Source organism: Anser brachyrhynchus (genome assembly GCF_964034855.1).
Source record: "Anser brachyrhynchus genome assembly, chromosome: 3".
NCBI classification, from domain to species: Eukaryota; Metazoa; Chordata; class Aves; order Anseriformes; family Anatidae; genus Anser; species Anser brachyrhynchus.
Genome location: NC_137696.1, coordinates 60,553,467 through 60,575,123, shown reverse-complemented (window position 1 = coordinate 60,575,123; position 21,657 = coordinate 60,553,467). Strand labels below are relative to the sequence as shown.

The window sequence follows — 21,657 nt, the reverse complement described above, 5'->3', positions numbered from 1 at the left end:
GCTTTGGTCAGATAAGTCAAAAGGCTCATTAGGACAACTGGATGAAACAAAGACCTGTAGTATGTAAGGATGGGCAGACCAGATGATTTAATATTCTCTTCTGGGCATAAACAGGATCAAGAACTATCCCAAAGGAAACCATACAATAAACGCATCATTATGATCAATTAAGCCATGCTCACATTCATTAATCTAAGTGTCCCTCACTGTTCTCATTGCTCCCCTCTAGAGGTGTTATCACAAGGTAGACTAGACAGATGAATGGCCTACATCTTCCTCCTTAATTTCTCATCTCCAAATGCAATCTGCTGTATACTTGGACTTACCCCTTCTCTGTATCTTGCTTACGCACACTGCTCTTTAAAAAACAGAAGTAAGCGGTGTGGTGTTTTTTTTTTTTACTCATTACTTTCCCAATTAGACTATTTTCTGTCAACTGGCAGCAGCCTTACCTGTGGACGTGGCATTTAGGAACATGGTTTATTGGGGGACTTGGTAGTGTTTGGCTGCCGGCTGGACCTGGTGATTTTAAGGGTCTTTTCAAACCTAAATGATTCTGAATCTACTGCAATATGCAAACCATGTCTACTCATCAGAACAGTAACTGTCTGTCTCAGCTCCTAACGCAAAGTCAAGTTACCCTCCGAGAACAGAACAGCACCTGTGCTGCTAGCAAGCAAAGAAAACTGCATTCAAAGATAGATAATCATTTTGAAATCCATTTATTCTTCATGGTATTCTCTGTGGTATATAATATTGTATCAATGTCTCTTGCTGAAGAAGCTTAAGTGATCATACTTCTAATGCAAAGTGATCATTATGCATAAGAAGTATTTAAAGTACTTGTGACCAGCTTCAGGAGGGTCTTTAAGGTCTCCCCCTGATTCCAGCAGAATGCCAGGTATCTAAATATCTCTATGGATCAGAGTTTACTTGTACTTTAATCCTATATAAATCAGCTTTATTATGACAAAGACAGAAGTTTATTTTGTTGTTCTGTAGAAACAAACAACAGTAGCATGATATAAGAGATTCTTTCAAATAGAAATCTCATTAATACATCACAACCGGGAGCTGACAATCTGAAGTTACCAAAAGGACAGGGAATTATGCCAAAATAAAGGGTGTAAGATTCCTGTTCAGGCCAAGTGGATGACACGCACTTGCTGAAAACAAACTTGCCAATTCCTCTGTCCTCTACAGAACTCAATACCATTAAACCCAATCAGTGGAGAAAACGATGAAAATCTATATGACACTACTCAGGTGCATGTTAAAATTTTATTTAACTGGTAAGTTCAGAGCACTCTAGAGGTTCCCTGTTAAACCAAAATGTGGCAGTTGGGAGATTAAGTGCTTCAGTCAAACACACATGAAAGCATAAACTGCAAAGGATCGCCTGTCTCTGCACAACTCATATAAAAAAGAAAAGAAAAAAGCAGGTAACTAAATTCTAAGAAAACACCCCGTGGCAGACATCTACAGTAGTTCCTGTCTCAGGTCACCAATCCAGTCGTTGCAACAGTCACAGAAGTCCTTGGCTGGGCAGGATGTGCAATTACTGAGTTCTCATGCATATATTTTAGGTTAATTTAGCAACATCCAAAAGCATACATACATTTTTCTGAGAAGGAGGCAGACTAACTATTACATGTGGCCTAAAGTTGAGATTTTAATCTGCCACCTCAAAGCATCTCAGTAATTATTTTGCTACTGAAACAAAATACATAATTTTGGGAACAAAGACACAAAGAAGAACTCCAAATCATTGTATTTGGCGTATCATTTTCACAAGAAAAAAAACAAAACAACACACACTATTGAAACCAGTATCAATCTTTCACTTGGATTAAATTTCTTTGTTTACGGTCTGCAGATCTGCTACTTAGCACACACATCCTCTTGCCGCTCAGGCTGAGACAACAGTCATAAAAGAAGGAGCATGATATTTGGGCTTTCTGTTTTTCAAAAATCCTTTTTAAAGCTTCCAGCTAATTATTGGCCTCCATTTAAAAGGAAAATACGCAACAGCACATTAGTTTTGCAGTAAATTTTACTTGTGTATTTTCACCTCACTTGGAAACATCTTGTGCACTTGTGCATCTATACAAAAAATCATTCAAAAATCCTCTGGTGGCTATTTCCACCACACAAGGAAGGTGAAGAACTGAAACAAAATTAAACTATTTTCATCTCAGCTTTTCTAAGGACCATGCTATCCACCTACTCTCTCTCTTCCAGCTTCTTTCTATAACTTCCAAAAGACCAGGACAAACCTGCCATCTGATTTTGACGATGTATAAAGGAGTGAAGGATATCTAAAAGCTTGTTTGCTGTAATGAAAATTAAAAGGTAGAGAAGACAAACAAATTAGCAGTCCACCAAAGCAACAGCTGCTGCCCGGTTATCTTTTGTACAGGAGATACTGTGGGAACAAGGATACAAGGCCACTGGTGGCAGGTATCGTATCTGAGGGTTCTCCAGAGAACCAAGGGCATGACATTTTCACGGAGAGAAGGTGGAGTTGTTCTGAAAGGATTTGTAGGTGATGAGTCAAAAAAAAAAAAAGAACAAAAGCACCAACCCCTCACTATTTCCCCCATATGAAGACCCACTTGTTTTACAAAAATGACTCAAAATGCTCCAAGAAATGTTTTCTCTTGGGTCTAGAACCTAACTCAGGATCTGTAGAAAAGTTAAGTCCTATTTGCTTCACTGTCTTCTTGACAGATTAACTGTTTCCCATGTGCAAATCCTAGTTTTCTAAAATTTACTTCCCCTACAACGCAAGAACACCAAAGGGTTAGAAATGTAACCTGCTTAAACAACACGTTTAGGTCTTCAGTAGTCAATCCAAATTTTGCAATGCTGTTTTCTATAAGCAATGAGGGAAACAGAACCAAAGTCACAACTGTACTGTAATTCTCAATAATAATCATATGTTTCCATCTGCACGTTTTAATAATAAAAAGCAGATGATCTTATTAGAGGATTATTCAACTCTGGTATCTACATCATTCCTTAGGAAATTTGCTTAGGGGAAGCACATGCCTGGTTATGGCACTGCCATCACGTTCAGAACATTGCTTTCACACTTAATCTAGAAGTCACAAGTACTAATTACAAAAACATGTTAAGTTTGTTGGTGCAGTTCAACAGTAAAGTATTATACAATCACAGACACGTCTATGTTACAGAACGTAGACATACCTATTAGACAAAGTGTAGGGACGATGAAAAAATAAAAAATAGGTCCTGGTTTGTCTAGGTGTTTTGTTTTAATCTCAAAAGGAAGAAAACACGAGATGCTGTCAATTGCTATAAAAAAAATCCTTCAATTTTTATTTTTCCAGCAATATCATTACAATATATCTATGATTTTTCTCTGGCTACTGCAAGACTTTCAAATATTGTTTGGTTTATCCTGCCATGCACCTTTCTTGTTAACAAAACTGAAAGAAAAACGTAACTTGGAGAATAGCTTGCTATCTGAACAATCAACACCGCTTTCACAGAAACACTGTTAAATTGTATCTCCAGTCAGCTGTCAATAAAGAAGACAGGGCACAAAAACTTATCCCAAAATGGTATGAATATTTAAGTCTGAGTTTAAAATCAAACTACATCATACTTCCTATTTAAGTTGCATATTTACAAAAAATGAAAGGGCACCATCACATTTGTTTTAATGTTACCATGCTAGACATGATCTAGTTAGACATGATATTTATGAAAAAGGAAACTCTCATGTAAGCAACATCTGTTTATATGGTAAAATGTTTCCAGTATTTGTACTAAATGAACTCTGGAAGCAATTATAATCCACGTAAACCATTCCCTAATAAGACTTTATCTAATCTCTTCTACAAATAACTCCATTTATATTGCTGTTAATGCTCCACTTAGTGTATATATGTTACATAATTAACATTATTCCTTCCAATAGGCCAAAGACAAAAGTTATCATCTTTGCTTAAGAAAATCAGAAAAAAAACATGAAAAAACAAAACTTATTAGAAGAAATATTTCTTTGGAGCATATGTATTATAAGTAATGAAAGTCCTGTCAATAAGTAAAAAAAAGGATTATATTTAATCATTTATATTTGATTTTTTTTATTTTTGATTTGATTTGTATTTGATATGATATAATATATCATATATATTATAATATTTACATATTGTAAAAACCTAATGTGATTCTGATTATTGTGAAACTTTGGAAATACGATTACATTTTTGGCTGTATTTCTATGAAGTTTAATTTAAGGTAACGTCTTGCACTGTAAGGAGTGAGGAACCAATTTTGTTGACGAGGCTAAATGTCTGAAATAAAAGACTGCGCCAAAGCAGGACACTCATCTCTTACTCTCTAGAAATGACTGACATGTCCCCCAAAATACATTGGAGTAATTTCTATTTTGGCAGGAGTTATTCACATCTCTGCTGACTATAACAAAGAAAAGTGTTTGCTTTTTCACGTAAGCAACCATCCAAGCGCGGATTTTGATAATTATAGTACTCAGAAGAACCCATGGGTCAGGACTCTTCACACTTAGGCTCTCTGAAAAGCAGTGCTGAAAAGCACTGCTTACAAAAAATGAAAAATATTACAACTGCTCCACAGGATTGCTTTATCCACTTCCTGATATTTAATTAGTCTTGCTGTCATGTCCTTCAGTCCTGACTACACACTACAGATTAACTGCGGACAGGACTGTACAAGAATCTGCAACCGGAGGTCACGTTCTGCAGATGGCAGTCAAATAAAATAGCCAAAAAATGAGTTTTCTTTCATGTCCAAACGTAGACGTTATATCCATACAGTTAAAAGCACTATCACCTATAAACATTTCTACAATATATAGCATGTCTTCTGTAAAGGTATTTCTTGTACACATTCCCATGAGTTTGCAGCAGGCATTTTACAAACCCTTCTTCATCTATAGATGACTAAATCCCAGCAGGCTTCTGGCAGGCCACCAAAAGTAAACTGCTGTGCAAATAGCAAGACAGCTAGGGGCTACGTGAACAAAGCGCTCAAGCAGGGTGCTTCTCTCTGCCTATACGCAAGACCAAACCCTCCTGCTGCTACCGCCATCACACATGAGAAAATGCAAATTGGAGAACTGCATTTGTGGCATCCGATTTACAGTGACCACCACTCCATGCCAACAAACCAGAAATCTGTAGGAAGTAGGCTTACAGCTCCCTTACAGCTCCTGGTGATCGAAGAGGAAGCGGGGAAAGGAGGTAAATGGTGCTTTCTCTGACTCACGCTAAGCCTGAGTTGACGGTTGGATATCCACAAGAAAATCTCAGAGAACGAGGCTGAGACATCAGGTTAGGCACCAGAAGTGCCTAACCAGCCATCTGCACAGACAGATGTATCTGAATTACTGTCACCACAAGGACAGCAGTGGGCTTTGTTATTCTGCCTTCCGTGACCGTTTACTTCTAGTTCTGACTCTAAAGCACCTTGGTTGTTCTGTTGAGGTTTTGAAGGGAATTGTTTGTGTACTGTTTTTTCCCCTCACCTTTTTTTTTCCTTCTCTGTATTTTATCTTTGGGTTATCCTATCCACAAATAAAAATCAAAAACAGCATGGATTGTGACTTCAAAAGCTGCTGACAGGACAAGGTAAACAATGCAGCTGTGAAAATTGCTCTTTTGTTTCAGTGGCCTCTTCTTGGAAATCTTGTACAAGAGACATACTAGAAATAGAATAATTCCACGTGTGCTACTTATATCCTAAATAGTTTGCATCCAAATAAAATCAATCATGAGAAGCCAACCTATCCCTCCACTGGTGAGGATGTAAGACACTAGGACACATGCACGAGAGATTTTAGAGCTTAATTGATACAATCCTCATTATCTGCTATAAAGGAAGACCCAGATCTATTTAAACAACATCCTTGCTCAACCAGCCAAGATGCAAAGTAGGAGATCTCCTCAAAGACCAATCACAAAGTAATCATAGAATCATTTAGGTTGGATCTAAGATCATCTGGTCCAACCTTTAACCTAGCACCGCCAAGTCCACCATCAAACCGTATCACTAAGCACTACGAAGACCTCCAGGGATGGTGACCCAACCACTTCCCTGGGCAGCCTGCTCCAATGCTTCACAAAACTTACATTGAAGAAGTTTAGCCCAATATCCAACCTAAACCTCCCCTGGTGCAACCTGAGACCATTTCCTCTTGTCTTATCACTTACTGCCTGGGAGAAGAGACCAATCCCCACCTTGCTATAGCCTCCTTTAAGATAACTGTAGAGCATGATAAAGTCTCCCCTGAGCCTCCTTTTCTCCAGGCTAAACAAGCCCAGCTCCCTTAGATACAGATATTCAGAGAGGACTATATCACAGATGAAAATCAGAAAGAACTTTTACATCAAAAGAAAAATCTTTGGCAACATACAAAAAGCTGTATAATGCAAAGCCATTAAAGTTAAAGAAAGGATCCTTGCAGGATTTCAAAAGAAGGCAAGAACAGACAGCATGAACTTGCTCATCAAAATGTCCATGTTTCAGCCGTGAATATGGCAGCAATTATCGACTGTAAACCTAACCAACAACTTGAGATTTAAATGCTAGTTTATAAAAAAAATAACTACCACATTGTTGGTTTCATAACCTTCTGTCCTAGACCAAAGGAGTTAATCTTTCTCTTTTTTTTTTTTTTGCAAAAATCTACAATGCTCAAAGAAATATTTTGCATCTTTCAGTGGGAATGAAACTGGCAAACATACAAGAGATGCTATACTTTCTCTTTTACAAGGATATAGCAATGACACAGAGTTATTTTTTACTATTATTTTTTACTGTTTTAGAAAACACTTAATGACAATCAAAGGAGATTTGGAAACTAACTGTGCTAGTTTCCAAAATAGCCTAGAGCTACTCTCCCTCCAGAATCAAACTATGCACGGTTGGTAAATCTCACACATAAAACCCAAGGGCTGTCAAACAAGGAAGATAAAATAACCACTCTGGTGACTACATTTCTGATCTAAAATAATGAAGACATAATTCTGTCACTATGAAATGACACAGAAGATTTTCCAAAGAATTTTACTAATCACATTATACATTCCTAGAACATGGACTGAAGTTAAAATAAGGCAGTGTGAAAACACAGTTAATAAAGCAGACTTGAAGTGTACCATAATAACTGCTCTAAATCACATGCCAGTCAGATTCATTATGGCTATTTAAATCTTGCATCAACAAAAAACAGAATATATAAGAAAATAGGTTTTTACAAACAACTGCCTACTGGTTTGAAGGTGCTGAGAGATCAAGATCTTTTTAATGTAGAAAGTTTTCATAGAATCATAAAGGTTGGAAAAGACATCAAGATCATCTGGCCAACCATCAGCTCATCTGAAGTTATATACTTCAGAATATCTCCATAAAATAAAGATTACTACATAATTTTCTTTCAATGAAAATGAAGTATTAAAGATAATAAATCCACTTCAGAGGTCTTTTTTTAAGTATACTTAATATTCACAAATACTTGAATTTTTTGAAATCCAAATATCCTGATAGCCAGTGTTTTTTTACTGTAAATTTGAAATACTGAACAAAAACACTTAACTACACAGGAAAAACATGAGATCCCAAAGATGTACAAAACAAGAGATCCAGAAGTGACTGCTTATATGTCCAAATTAATTATTAGAATACAAAAATTATGTATAATAATTACAGCCATACCACTCAATCCAAAAGTGTCCTCTCACTCCCAAATTGCCCCAACAGCAATTTAAGAGGTTATTTCCTGTAAAAACCCTGACAACTTGTCCCCAAAATACTTCAAGAGTCTAAGAGAATAGCAAGCTCTCTTATGCTTGCCACTGTGGATCAGTCTCCTGTCCTCCCAGTCAATTCAGGACTGTTCCAGCCATTTGTTTGCCACTGCTTTCGTTGCTTGTCTTCCTCTAACTCAAAGTCGCCTTGTTAAATTAAGGTTTCCATTATTCATTCTCATTCCAGTGTTAACATCAGACAGGTAAACCTGCTTAGACATGTTAAAAAAAAAAAAAAACAACTAAGAAATGGTTCATTGCAATTCATATGCTCAGTACTGGGAACAGTGATCGGAAGAGTGGATTCCATGACTACTTTATGTAGGTCAAAACAAGAATTCATGGTTTCACACTATTCATTTTTAAACTCCCTCTCACAAGTGCTACTGAAACTCACTGGATAATACATATTTTACTTTAAAAATTCAGATATTTAGAGCTCAGTGTATCACATGAGCCACATAACTGCTTTGCAAGTTTTTCAGGTTTCATGTCCCATCTTTGATTTTAGTTCAACACATTTAAGATGCCAGATCACGCTGTTTCTAATAAGGCGACTGTATGAACCTCTTTTGTGGCAGAAGAATCCCTTTTCAGGCCATTAGGACGAGAGGGAATGGCCTCAAGTTGTGCCAAGGGAGGTTTAGGTTGGAAATGAGGAGACATTTCTTGTCAGAAAGAGCAGTCAGGCATTGGGACGGGTTGCTCAGGGAGGTGGTGGAGTCACCGTCCCTGGGGGTGTTCAAGGAAAGGCTGGACCTGGTGCTTAGGGACATGGTTTAGTGGGTGATATTGGTAGTAGGGGGACAGTTGGACCAGATGATCTCAGAGGTCTTTTCCAACCTTAATGATTCTGTATTTCTAAAATGGCTGCAGGCAATCGCCTTTTCCCTGCTATGTGTTAAGACATATAGACAACAACTCCAGGGTTTACAAGAAACTATGCCTGAGCTATCTGAAAAACCAGGTAGGCAGGAACTAAACACTACTCTGATTACTTGGTCCAATCTACCCCTACACACCAAAGTCCCTGCAGGCATCAGCAAGCTGTTCCCATCTGCCATTTTTCTTGAAGGGGGGAATGGAGGGGTTCAATTCTTCTGTATTAAGACTAGATATACATCACAGGTGACATATTTCTCCAAGAGAAGTGATGCCCAGAAGTCCAGTACCACTTGTTTCTAAAGAGTCCTCAGGCTTCGCAGAAGATGGATAAGTGTATTGTCTTAGTAGGCAATAAGACGACTGTATGTTTACTAGTGGAGCATGATTTTTCCAACTAATAAAAAATATCTAACTAGTTGATTAATATGAAAACAGAAGAGTACATGCTTTATAATAAAATTAGATTTTTCTATTGTCTGCAGCAGGACTGGAAAACACCATCTGGTCAGTTTTGTAACCTACTAAATTTTTCATGTCATTCTCCATTAATTACCTTTCCTAAGACATCAGTGAATATTTATAGATTGATTTATTCCCACATGAATAGTTGTTGACAACCCCAAACTCTAGATGTTAGGTTCATTTTATAGCTATTTAATATGAGTCACCAATAGTCCTCCCCCTTCCTTCAGAAGTTAACAAGTTCTTTCTGACATTGCCTGTACATGGTAACAGTTATAACACATGAACCACGGATGCGTGAATCGACAAATTACATTTTACTCAATACACAGTACAGATGCTTTCCTCTCCCCACCCCTAAAACTACTGCATTATTAATAAAAACATGAAAAAGCAGAGTTTCAGCTAATATCCTTCTACTGTTTTATAGATATATTCCTGAGTATATAGATATATTCCTGAGCAACGCCGTGACCTTTGGAAGCTACCTTTCTCCAAGGAAAGATCAGCTGTATGGGAACAACCTCAGATGAAGCTTCATCTAGCCTGTTTTGTGAAAACTTCTAATGATCACAACTCCACAATCTCCCTAGGAAATGTATTTCAGTCCCCATCCATCCTTATGCTTGGAAAGGGTTTTTCCCCTAACATCTACTAACCTCTAACCTGAATACTTCCTGTTGCAACTCAAAGTCAGAGCTTCCTGCCACATCCCGAGCAATGTGTTGAAGTATTTATCATCATCCTTCTGCATATCCAAAGGCAAGCACCGTAACTCTCTCAGCATAGTCCTCTCTAAAAGAAATCCTGACTTTCAAAAGCCATGGCTTTTTGAAGCACATGGGGTGTGGGAGGAGTGAAGGGGATGAGAAGGAAGAAATTCTCATGACAAAGCAGCTGCCGGTTTGTTTCTTTAGAGAACCTGGTAGGTTCTCTAATTTTAAGAAAAACAGAAAGGAAGAGGTTCAGAAAATTGAAATTAAAAAATTCAAGGCATTTCTCAGTTTAACAAACTAATTTATCATCTACTGAAGAGAAGCAGTACCCAAGGGAAGACAGCATCCTTCATTACCTAGCAGCTGCACATCACCCCAAGCACACGGACTACAAGGGATGAGACAATTCTCCTGTAAAAGCAACAGAAACAAGCACGTGTTCACGTAATTAAGTACACACCAGTTCTGATCTACAGTAACAATTTCCACTGACACTAACAGCATTTAACTTTTTCAGTACACATTGTAAGCATTGCCTGTGAATTGTTTAAAGTATGTTAAGATTTCAGTCCAGTAGTTTCAGAGAATTGCACTCCAGTCTGAAAAGGATAACTCGACATAATCTGGTCTCTGCATGGGTTCTTAGTGCCTTATCAGCCATAGTTCAGCAACACCAAAAGAGAATTCCACTTGTCTACAACAGATTTCTCTTTAGACCACGTCTTTATTGTTGTTTTGGACAAAACAGAGCAAAGATGATTTGTTGAACTGCTATCCTGAATCTAACCAAGCAATGCTGCAAGGAGAAATTTACTATTTTGAGGAGTTTCATTTGACTAGGCTGGCCCAGCTAGCAGAGTACAAACTGAAAACAGAGTTTCTGAAGAACAGTTTAAAGCTTGAGCATGTGAAAAGAGCCTGAAGAAACAAAAAAATTGGGAAGATAACATCTTAAAACACTGTGCATTCCAAAAGATATTTTTGGCTGCAATAAACAAGACCTTGAAGTTGGCCTTCAATTTGTAGCATGAATTGTGCTACAAAACCGCATTTCTAGAACACTGCATTTCACAGACACTTCTCAGGAAAGGATGCATTATGCTCTTCCCCAACCATAAATAAATAAATAAATAAATAAATAAATAAATAAATTGGGGCTGCATTTTCAGTGGCCCTTTTCTTCTTTGGAAAGATTCAACCTTGTGTCAAATTCCAGTCTTCTACAGGTACACCTCATTAACGTGGTGCCATAGTTCTGTTCACAAACATTCGCAGAGATCTAAAGATATACAGGTGATTAGATTCAAGCTTTCCCAGAAGCTAACCTCCCATTTCAAATTAAGTCACAAATAGTGCTTAAATTTCATTGATATTTCACCCTAAGAAATAGACAGTCCCTTTAAAACTCTGTTTTCAAATAGAGAAAAAGGTCTGCTTCTGGATAATATTTTTGCTTAAAGAAAGATTCCAGTGGAACCTGCCAGCACAACAGAAGGCTGCATTCAGCTACCTTAGGGTATGCTCCTCTTTCATTTTTTACAGCTGCTGAAACCTCCTCAGTGTCCTGAGGGTCCTTGCTTTAAGTGAGGGCAGGCAGTGGCACAACATTGTACACGAAAGGTCAGTAGTTCTGAAACACATTCACTCCCACTGGTCAGAAAGAAGCCTGGACATCGTGACCTTCAGAGCAAGGTTCATCATTTTTCCCAGGCTTTGTGCAAGAAAAATAAACCCCAGATGGCAGGGAGCCCTGATAACTAGCTAAGGAAGCAGCCAGTGCCAATCCTATTGCAAAAACAAAACAAAACACCAAACCATAGTATAATAATGTAATAACAACAAACAGCAAGGCAAAAGTTGCTTTGCTACTCACTCCTGCCAGCTGTTTAGTATAAACTAGTTGTTGTACCTTTTGATTAACACAGCTGAGGAAAATCTCACACATACTAGGCCAGTGCTGTCACTGGAGAACCAAGCTGACCTCCTCTGTTTCCTACGCTGGCAAATGAACTTTACTCCATTTCAGCCAACAGTGCTATCAGAAGGCGGAGTCGTCTTACAAACTGAAAATAAATTTAGAACCATTACACATGACAGCAACAAGGTGCCTTCAAAAGAAATGTGCATCAGTTTAAGAATAAAATACAAGACAGACCCCTCTGTCATCTGCCAATAAACACACTAACGTTCATTATTTCATTCATAAAAACGACTTAACCATTTAGGTTGATTTTTTCGTCCTCCATGTCATGGTTTTGCACTTTGATTTCAGCCACACCTTTAATAACTTTACTAACCTCTAGCTAACCTAATAGTGGATTTTCCAACAGAAAACGCCAGGTAGCTTGAAATCAAACTTGCCTATTGTTCTAAACAAATAACTATACCGTGTTTGTTCTTCACTGTGCAAACCGCGAGAAGCCAGCCGAATTACTCAAAACATATTTATTTTGCGTTTATGCTTTTATACTACCTTCAGAAGGAGCACAGTCGCATTCCACCTGGCAAGGTGTGCAGAAGGCGCACGCACTGCTGTGCCTTGGGGTGCACAAGGTCAGAAAAAGCATTCTGAATTAACAGTGAAAGACAAAGTTTTGTAGACTCCTGCCTACGCATAACAAAGATGCAGAATAATCCACTGTCTCATCTGTAATGCAACCTACAAGCCTGCCTTCTAGGTCTGTCCCTCACGAGGACATCTTTGGCCAGAGCCACGGAGCTTCACTGTCAGAAGAGATTAGCACAAGATAAATGAGGAACAGTAAGAAAAATATTTCAGGACTGAAAAACACCCACAAAAAATGTTGAAACTCTACAGCACTACTGGTATTACTGTCCTTAACAGCTGCCTTTTCTGACCTATTCTTGATATATATATATATATATATATATATGTACATACGTATATGTATATACACACATATATAAATAACCAAACTCCAAAAAGAAAAAAATAATGAAGATCTATGCATCGCACTGCCACTCCCAGAGTTCTCAATTCAGTGCTGATAAACTAGGACTGCCAGTGCATCTTCGTGGGCCATTTCAGCACTCATATGTAATACACATAACCCACAGCGAACATGAATTAGAAGCACCTGTTTAACCTTTTCTTGGCAGGATCCCCATCAAATATGTTTATCTCCCCATCCAGACAGTTAGCAGTACTGGAAAATAATAATACAAGTTCTAAACTTTAAGGCTGTGTCTATTTTAATCAACTCCTCATGTTTCAGCTTAGTAACAATGAAAACACTTCAGCCACACTCTCAATTTCCATGTGCTAAAACAATCCTACAGGGCTTGGACTGCAAAGAAGTCTTACACACGAAAACTGCTTTCTGCACATACAGCACACGTTTGGAGGCCAAGTACAATCTGGCATTTCTGCCTTGAAATAATTCGCTCTTTCCCTTTCCGTAACCTCATGCCTTTAGAATGTCCGCCTTTCCACAATTCAGAGATCTGATAACAGGACAAATTTACTATTCACATTTATTATGTCCTTTTATTTGTCCAGGTTTTTCCCTTGAATAGTTATTGTGCCATTTACTTTAATATGTAATGTATCTTATGTATACAGTATGTATTAGATAGTTTACTTTAACACACAATTTTTACAGCTGGGAAGTATTTGCATATTACTCATTAAAAAATATCAGTAAGAACGTTTTGGAACGTTTTTGTACCTAAACTGTAAGGGAAAATCTTTCACTTAATCTGATGAACTGTCAGCCTATACTCCTTTACTGCTGAATTTTAATACTGTGTGGTACTTCCTACACTGCAATGAGTATTTACTGGGGAGGTCATATTTGGGCTTTCTTTTAGAAGCATTTTGTTTTCCCATACCTGCATTAATATATTTGATTCTGATCAATGCCTCAGTAACAGTTTATGGTAACACCTTCCTTTCTATTCACAAGTCATGTTTATTTTTCATTTTTACCCTCTACCAAGAGGTATGTTGGTAGCATAGAATATACATTAACATTCCAGGGTGCAATGTAGCTTAAGTATCTTGCTGCGTTGTTCAACATACAATGTGCTGGACACATTAGCAATAACTGAAAAATCCACTACGTATATCAGAAGTTATTATTAGCTTATTTATAGGTACTAACCAAACATGGACATATAACTGTCTCTGAAGTACGTGAAATTAATTTTCAAAACCAAATACTACAGATGTGTCAGCTCCACCCCACTACTTTTTTTTTTCCTTCAAACTCTTCTGCAGGCATTGAAAAATCTTCCGAAATTGTCAGTGTCACTCTTTTTATCTTTCAAGATATGAAGGCAAGAAGAGCTGGCTTAGAGACGCACTCATTCTGGAAGCATAGCACAACTCTTATCTGGCAAGATCGACTTCAGTGGCAAATTTCCATGCTCCGTAAGTCTTTGACCTTTATTTTGCAGTCAAAAAAGACTTGCAATAAAGCTGAAATTAAAAGCATATTTCAACAGTGAGTTACCTTTGCAACAGATGTTGCCTCAATTAATCTCTTTGTATAGAGCTGAGAAGTTACGAACCCATGTTCTCCTTCCACAGACAACATTTCTTTGCTGTAACAACGTCTAGTGCCAACAACTGTTTAAAAAAAAATGTTTCAGAAGAGAAAATAAACATACTTTTGCCAAGAACAGTCAAGTATTAGGTAATATCGCACCTCCAGACTATCATTTAGCAACCTGAACTGTTGGTTAACGTTTTCTAGGCTGCAATAACAGAAAGGTATGCGTATTGGGAAGGGCATGTTTATCTTCCAATCGAGCTGGATGTTGGCGCACTACAGTCTCACTTACTGGGATCCAAGCATGTCAGCTGCCTTCCTCATATCATGCTGTTTTGTTTTTCCTCGTTCACAGCCAAATGCCTGTTTCCCAAACTCCTCAAGTGCGAGCTGAGGAAAAAAAGCAAAATATTTTATCCCGCCCAATTTTTATACGCTTTCCTCCGAAATGCCTTTCCACTCCCAGCACGCATATTTTGATGTACTCAAGTATTGGAAGCGAGGTTCCAGCTTTCAGCAACTGACATTAAAAACCAACGCACGGGGTAGGCTGTTCTTAAAAGGGGCTGGGGTTCCTTACATCAGAGCAAAAACATCTTTTACTTTAAAGGCGAACACTCACAGCAGTGGTTGAAACTCTTCTTAGCCTCCCCAGCCCAGGCTAAAGAAGAGAGCCTTCTAAGCTTCATGCCTTGTAAAAGAAGAATGATTATCCTCTCACGGTCTTATATTGAATTAGATTCATCTCTGTCAGATTTCAGTCCACAGCTTTTTGCCCGTCTCTTGCTCTATAGACGATTCCTTCTGCTCTGATTAGTTTTAGGTGTCTTATTTAACAAAATCATTTTAAAGGCCAGTTCTTTTATTGCACTGTGAATAGAGACATCCACTCCAACTGTCTCTTGCATGCAGACCGTTCAATTTTCCATTAACTGCTTTACGATTCTTCCTCCATCCTCCTAAGGTTAAACTTTCAACATTAACAATACCAATCAAACCAAGAACACAAAAACCACCCAACTACACAGCTGAATGAAACTGAAGAAACAGGCAATCTCCCCAGGTCATTTGCTGTCTCATCTGAAGCGTGGCAGAAATGGCAAGGATTATGAGAGTACTCTTTTCCTGGTTCAGCTTAGCATACATTTTGAGCTAACTCAGCTGTTTTCACACAGAAGCAGGTAAAGAAGTGCTCATGCAGCTTTTTCCATGGGCTTTCTCATTGAAGCAATGCAATACATTGGCTCCACAGTCTGGCTGTGGGGAACTGAGAGACTACGTGGGCAGGAAGAATTGCATCGGCTATTGCCTCTGTGTTGTGTTACAGAATTGGGTATAGTGTTTTTAACAACAACAAAAAAAGAAATTATGAAAAACAAGACATGAACAACTAAGAAGCACTTAATAATGTGTTATTTAAAAACGCTACAATTCAGTTTTATTAACTACAATTCAGTGTCCTTCAGAAATAGAATACAGTGAAGTAGTCAAAACTCAGTAGATTTTCCTTAGGCAACCAACAGCCTAAAGATGTGCACAGATGCCAAACAACAAACGGAGACTACAGAACTAAGTTCCTCAGGTTGGGGTACAATTGCAAGCCATAGCTAGGATGACCTGACAATCTCCTCACTTCCCTGTTTCTTTACACCAGGAAAAGTATTCTGAGTTTTCAGGTAGTCAGCTCCGGGATGTAAATAAGCAGACAGTTTTAATCTGTGTGGGCAGAGGGGGTGGATAGGCTTTCTGCAGGAAGTGAACTTCCTGAACTGGTTCACCATTGGGTGGGGTAAGAGCAGAGCCAGGCAAGAGAAGTAATATCTAACGGCTGGAAAAGTGGAAGAGGTGGCTCCATCCTTTTCAGCAGCCTATGGCCATTAGATTGGTCTTGGTGCAACTGAAGCTGCTTAATAGAGAGGATGTTCCTACGAATTGCTCCAAAACTTTGCTTCAATTCATGAACAGTAAGAATGCAGCCCCTGTTCCCATAGAAAAAAAAAAAAGGCAGAGAGGTCTACAGGCATGAAGCTCACCCTGAAAAACAGTGCTTTAAATATGTGGTACAGGGAGATGTGCCTTTGGCTTCCACCAGCCCCAGAAAAACTTAACAGGGCTGTCACAGGATTTAGAGGTTCAGTGTATTTCACCAAAATAAAATACATTGTTTCATTTATACTTTTTTTTTAATTTTTATTTGTAATACTGTTTGTAATCCAGAACTCTAGGCCTGTCAGTAGAATTTACTTTTTTTTTTTTTTAAGCAAAACAATGTTTAAAAGGAGTTCAGATTAATCTGACATATCCCAGGTGGTACCTTGCCCCAAAGACAACAAATCCAGCGTTAGCAGCTTTTCAGACAGACCATTTCATCATTTACGTCTGAGAGCCCAGAAGCTGAACGTGCAATCGATTAAGGTGCAAGACTCAGTCTGAAGCTGGAAACATCCAGCAGCAGGCTGGAGGAGGAAGCTGAACAACTTTATGAACTGGCTCAAGCATTGAGAGAAAGACCCCACGACTTTACACAGCTGCACAATGACATAGGCAAATGCAATATAAATCACAAATACTCATGGGAAGAAGAAGCGTGTGTTCATCCCTTCCACAGGGCAAAGGGAAAAAAACAAGTCTTTCGCCTTCACCTTTACTCCCTCCCTACCTCTTCCACAGCAACAGCGCTATTGGGCTATTAAAAGCAAACAAGTGGCTAGGGAAGTTAGATGGAAGGAAAGAAAAGTTCACAAAATTTAAGTGAGATATGGACAAACTGATGAACACAACGTACTGTTGCAACAATTGCATTCAGGGACAAGAGTGAAATTGATTTTATTTAAAATTGTTGCTGCTGTTTACTTGGTAAGACACCAGTACAATTCAGCATAAGCCAGATGGATAGCAGAAGACAAAACCTGATGGGGAATGGTAGATAAGTCAAAGAAAGCAGGAAAAAAAAAACAGAATTCTTGGAAAATGTGCTTTGAACTGAGAAAGCTATATTCAAAGGTAAGAAAGGAGGGGGGTAGAAAGAAGAACGACGACTATTTCACTTCTAAGGTCTTAAATTTTATTGGAGTGAGGCTTAAAGTTCAAATCCTAAGAGTAGATGATGCTGAACTAAGTTCTCGTGAAATATGCATGTAATAAGTGGGTTCTTAGGAACTAAAACAAGATTAAAATTATCTCCCTACATATACCTTTTACTGTCTTATGGGAAGAAGTTGTCAGAATTACTACAGATAATACAGAACGGCTGAGGCAGGAAGGGACCCCTGGCTATCATTTACTCCAAGCCCCCCGGCTCAAAGCGGGAGCGGCTAGAGGAGGCTGCTCAGGTCTGTAGCTGGTCAGGTTTCAGCACCTCCACAGCCTCTCTAGGCAACCTGTGCTCTCTGGGCAAACAAAACAAAAACAAACAACAACAAACCCCCTTTTTCTCATGTTTAAATGTTACTTCATTTTGTGTTCATTACCTCTTGTCTCGTCCTTGGTCACCACTGAGCACAGTCAGTTGTTCCCTTTTGTTTTGTTTTTGTTATTTTAACTTCCCCTCCCGCAGTCAGGTACTTACACACTTTAATAATATCCCTCTGAGTTTTCTCTTCCCCAAGGTAATCCAGCGAGGCAAACCAGAAGTGAATACACTTTTTACACTGCACACTCCAATCTTTATAGCATACCACACAACATGTTTTATGCACCAGTCTACTCAGAGCAATGATCCAAGTTTACTTTGTTTCCCCACCCAGTGCCTACCAAGCCCTGGAGAGAGTTCAGATCTTGTCCCATGCTAAAAGTATCTTAAAAGTTGTATTTTGTCACCATATAGAAGCATTATGAGTGGCAGCCCTGAATAAACCATGTACACGTGAAGGAAGTTTATTGCAGAATAATAATACTGATGCAAGAGAAATCGATACTACTCCAGCTTTTACTCTTCTTCTTGCTTTTAACTATTTTGCATAGCTCCACCTGAGGAAGAAATATAACTCCTCCACATTCTATTACAACGCTAGAAAGCCCTTTTTACCAATAAGACAGCGTTTACTAAGCAACATCTGCATAGATAGCTATGCCATGAAAACCCACACCATACTACAAGCACACCACTGAAATTTAAATAAGGGCTGGTCTTACACTTGCTTCTTCCCTCAAACACAGCATTCATAACCAGTGGGGTATCTGACAAGTGTACTGGACACACACATGAGCAGGACTGCTGTTCCCTGACATCCAGGCATCTCAGTGGGGAGGGTACACAAAATTTATTGCTATCAGTAAGAAAAGTTTTGTATAGCGTCTCATTTCTATTCCTTTTTCAATCGGAAAACAAAAAAATTTCAGCCCCTTGCCAGTGGCATTTAACCTACATCCATAACTCCTAGTAATATATTGGGTGATTATACCAAAATAATAAAATTCTAGTATATCTGTTCCCTACTCTTAATTTCTTAGGAACCAAGATGTATTGATATGTATAACAAGCATATAATTTCATACATTCACTCAATACAAATAACATAACAGTTATCTTACATTTAAACTATAACATGAAATTCCCAAACTTCAGATTTTGCATTTCCTGACTTCTGAGTTCAGGTTCTCAGATTTCAATTTAATTGTCCATATTATACTGAATCTCCTGCAATTATTTTCATTAAAAGAGCAGAGCTACCGCGCATTCACCACAATAAATGCATTCTGCCAGTATTCACTGCAGTAACCACCTTAAGGGGAGGGCAGGAGTGGAAAAACAAAACAAAAACAGCTGTGATCTCATTAGCCAAGCTCATTAGGTAAGACCTCATTAGCCACCATCCCACAATAATGTGAATAAACCCTGCAGACACTAATGAAAAGGAAGCAATCACGGACCAAAAGCCAAATAATCATATAGCGCTGCAGCCCACTGCCAACCAAGCAGTTAGAGTGCTGGACTGAAATTGGGCGAGATACCCAGCGAGGCACACAGCTGAAATCCCACGGTCAGGCTTCCCAGGCACAGAGCATCCCTGTGCCAGCAGCACAAACAGGAGCTCTGGGTGCATCAAAGCCTCTTCCAGCACGAAGATGTACAACTGAGTAAGGAAGAGGGTGTCTAAAACAAAACTGAAACTCCAAAATGCTTCAGCTTTCCTTCTGATAATTCGGCCTCAGAGGTCCTCTAAGTTTTTAATGTTGGTAACATTTAATATTTCCAAAATGTGAGAAAAACAAAGACAATTTTATTTTTCAGCTATTACACACTGACTTTATCTTGATTTCGGTCTGTTTCTTTGGTTTGTAAACAGTTTAACCGCTTTCCAGTTTTTGTATTAAGTTCTGAAAAAAAAAAAGTGCTATAGTTATATAGAGTTTAATAAATTTTGGTGTTTCCAGCTGACTTCAGGGAATTTTTCCCCTTTTTCACCAAAAGAAAGATGAGCAGCAGCATTATGCACAAACCTTTGTTGGGAGCCTTGAACTTTAGTGATCATCAGCTACTGCAGCTTCACTTCACTATAAGAATCACCAGTCAGGATAACAAAAATTTCCTAGATAGTGTTGATATAACAGTTTAAGCTTTTTAATATTTTTATCATTAATGTCCCGGTACTTCAAGATTGTTTTTTTTTTTTTGACTAGGCTATCTTGAAACAACCACGCAGCTTAGAAAGTTAAAAATATTCTCACAGCTTTCTCTTCTTCTGCAATCACCTTCAATTTCTCATTACTTAGTTCACATTTGAATGTTCAGACTAACAGTTTAAATCCGCACTAGAATAGAGCCCCTTTCCATTAGAAAGACAGTATAAAAGGCTTTGTTTTGATGTTGTTTTAACTACCGAAAAGGTATAACTTAGCTGTTAAAAAGGAATTTATGTTTTAAAATGTCCAGTTCAAATTTCAGTATATCAGTTCCTACTGAATCTATAAATGAGTCTAGACATTTTTAACAAAATATTTTTCTGCCCAAAAAAGGAGTGAAAAGACTACTTTTGTTCAAATCCTACACAGACTAATAATTTATCTTTTCATTCTAAAGGACAACAACTTCTCAATCATCCAAAGGCCAGCTCATCACCCATATACTTTGTATTTTGTATGAAATGCCATTTACAAAACAGTAATGCAACACAGAAAATAAATTATGTAACAACACAGGTATTTTTTCCACTATGAACCCAAATTTAAAAATGAGTAAAAGGAACACTTTGCATGAAGCTAAAAATGTAGTATGGTCCCTGAGAAACTGACTTAAAAAAAAAAACACATTTGAAAAAAAAACAAACAACAACTTTCCTTCAAAGTATGAAAATTACCGAGGGGTGGACATGAGAGGAGTCCCAGATCAGGTCACATGGGAATGCTAGCCTTCTAAGAAACAGTAATAGAAATTATTTTTTCTGGTACTGTAAATCTAACATGATTCTCCCCATCCCAGTCTCTAGAAGACACACTCACTACCCACTTGTTAACATAAAGGAGCAGCAGTACCTACTCAGAGAAATCCAAAACAAAACAGACACACTGTACAGATTACGTGGATATAAACCACCAACTTCTGAGTGATGAATTGAAATAGATTTTTACTGAAATAGATTTTTAATCAAACAAATTCCACAAAATTACACGTCTAATCTCACAGTTTGGAGGCTGAAGACGTACAGAAGTATTATGCACAAGCAATGGATATTTGAAGACATAAAGGTAAGAAGACCAACCAAACTTTTGAAATGACCTGTTTCTCACTCTGAAATGGGTATCGTGAATCAAAGATGAGAATTTACACCTACCTACAGCAACCACGCTGAGCGACAACAAAAGCAGCAAACTGTCCCCCATCAGACTGATGTGTAATTTTCACTCTTCCTTTTGAAGAAAGAGAGACATCAAGCAAAGGAGACCACAGACCTTCACATTTCACTCCACAGATACACATGCATCGACGATCAAAAGCCATACAGTAAGTTCCTCGAGGTCCTGAGAGGACATGGTAGCTGAGGAGCCAACATGACTTCCCACACACAGCTATATTCTCTATTTTCATGTCCCTCCACCCCCACAAAGAAAAGGGGGGAAAAAAGTGGAGAAGCTGAAGCTGAAATGTAAGTAGAACACTAAGTGAGAAAGGAGTAAATTAAAAGATGGTTTCTCTATGGAGTAATATAAGGCCATCAAAAAACATAATAATAATAAAAAGCTGCTTAACATTTCACTGTCTTTTGGAAAAGGAGTTAAAGTGTTACAAAACCATAAAATGCCTCTGCAGTTTCAGAGGAACTA

The 21,657-nt window shown here is 38.2% G+C and overlaps 1 protein-coding gene and 1 long non-coding RNA gene across 6 annotated transcripts in view; both read right to left on the bottom strand.

Moving 5' to 3' along the window:
* ZDHHC14 (zDHHC palmitoyltransferase 14) overlaps positions 1–21,657 on the bottom strand; it is a 108,375-nt gene that overhangs the window by 80,074 nt on the left and 6,644 nt on the right. The gene's annotated exons all lie outside the window — the stretch shown is intronic.
* Positions 1–21,657, bottom strand: part of LOC308192952 — a 51,516-nt gene that overhangs the window by 24,151 nt on the left and 5,708 nt on the right. Inside the window, exon 2 of one of the 2 annotated variants that reach the window (XR_013949246.1) lies at positions 1–21,472. This exon is cut by the window's left edge and continues 24,151 nt beyond it. This is a non-coding gene — a long non-coding RNA (uncharacterized lncRNA). The remainder of the gene's footprint in view (positions 21,473–21,657) is intronic. The other variant, XR_013949247.1, reaches the window with a different exon arrangement.